Here is a 2,102-nt window from a genome sequence, read left to right on the forward strand (position 1 = left end):
CTTAAATAAAGATTTGCGAACAAGAGAATAAGACCTTCCATCAGCTCTCTTCCCATAGAATGCTAGTATATGTATCTTCACCAAAACTTAATAATAGTATGATTGCCCCCCAAAGCAGGGCCACCAACTACTGCTACCTATTCTTCCATATTTCTTCCTGATAGTTCTTGAAATCTCTTTCCAGAGTATAGGAATTTGCTGCTTATCTGTGAAAGATCTAATATTCTGAGCAGGAAACAGAGTAATTTAAAATTCATAATTTTCCTTTCAGGTCCATAAGTGGAAAGAAGCTTTATCTTTCTAGCCGTCCAGAGATAGTCTCACAGATTTATCTCAGGACCTTCACTGAAAACAAAGCAACTTCACAAAAGATTAGTAAACTACTGTAAAACCACTCTAAAATCAAGATTAAATTTAAAAGCCTATGTGTGTTTACCTAGAATTTTGTAGGTTAAACAAAGTTTTAAATGGACTTTTTGTATCTGTGCTTAGTAAAGTTCTACATACCTCTTAGTTTAGACAATTAGTCATCTTGTTATTACACACTCCTCCTAGTTTATCATCTCTACTGTATCATATGTAATGGAAAACAGTTTCATTTCTATAATTATTAGAATTTTCTCTTAAGCAGCACCTCCAAAGGCAACTAAGCAATAAATAGTTTGGAGGTAAATAGAAGTATTCAATGCTTTACCAGCAAATCTATATTCCTGGGAAGTGAAGCTGGGACTTGAACAAAAGGAACCATCAAGTTCCACATGCACGTGTGGAACAGTCTGAACATGCCTGGCAGAGTCACTGCTGTGCAACCAGGCACACTCCACACTCTGGACAGCCTTTGGGGCATTTGTTTGGATTCCTCTTCAGACAGAAGAGACAAAAAATAACACAGTTCCCCTCTGCCCTTCAGCAGATCCTCAGCAAAACAGCTAGTACGTAGACTTGACCTCACTGATATTTTGTGAATGTGACAGAGAATCCTGTCCAGCTTCAGTCAACAAATCCCCGACAACCTTCCATGGGTCTCTGATGCATGGTACGCATGCCTAATTTTAAAAAAAGCCAATAAATTCAAAAACCACGCATCAGATTGTCAGAAAATTGCCACATCTCCATTTTGACAGGGCCTGCCAGTGCACTGCAGTGTATTCACAAGCACTCTGTCCAAGTGCTGTACTTGCATTTTAACAACTCACCACTACATATAAACACAGAGCAAGTCACCGTAATAGCTCCGAGGTGCCATAATTTTTTGACGATTACAAAAATGTAAGTCAATTGTAAAGTCAAATTATACATGAATACGTCTTCATAAAACATAGGTATCCTACAGATATACATAAGATTTCTGTAGAGAATGCGTGCTTTGCTCAACACCTCGAGAAGCAGATGACAGCATAAGCACACTAAAACGATCCCTGGCTGACCTGAAACGCTGCAGCACCTCACGCAGTACTTATGGGTGCTGCTAACAGGCTTTAAGCCCACACCGCAAGAGCAGAAACCCGGTGACGGACGGGCAGTACCGCTCCTGCCCTGCCCGTGTGCTGTGAGCTCTGGGTGCCTCAGGAATGTCGGAGAGCAGGTGAGGGCTCGGAAAGCCCTGGGAACACGGCCTGGCCCACTTTGAGCGATAGCGCCTCCTGCAAAATAACATCAGGGTCCTGGGCTGGTGAGTTTTGTTTCACAGGGAAAAGGGTCGGGTTTTGTGTTCAGGGGCCTGTGGCTCTGAGTGGGCGGCCGCCTGCTGAAATTCCGCACGGCGCAGGATGTGTCCCAGACCCAACGTGCCACCACTTCCAACTCGAGCTGCCTTGACAGTCCCAAATGCCTCCTGCACACTGACATTAGGAACCAGGGCTGGCGCTCCTATCGGCAGGAGCACCGCGGGGCGGTCGGGCTGCAGGTGGCGCGGGGGATTCCGCCCTTGCCGGGCTGCAGCTGCGGCCCCGCCCGGCTCCCGCCCCCCGTTCCCTCAGCGCGGGGCGCGGCCCTGCCCGCCGGGCGGGCGGATTCACCCCGCCGCGAACAAAGCGGCCCCGCCCAGCGCGCCCGCCGCCGCCATCTGTCCCTCCCTGCCTCCCGCCCCCGCGGCGGGGCGG

Source organism: Molothrus ater, chromosome 9 (assembly GCF_012460135.2).
Source record: "Molothrus ater isolate BHLD 08-10-18 breed brown headed cowbird chromosome 9, BPBGC_Mater_1.1, whole genome shotgun sequence".
NCBI lineage: Eukaryota > Metazoa > Chordata > Aves > Passeriformes > Icteridae > Molothrus > Molothrus ater.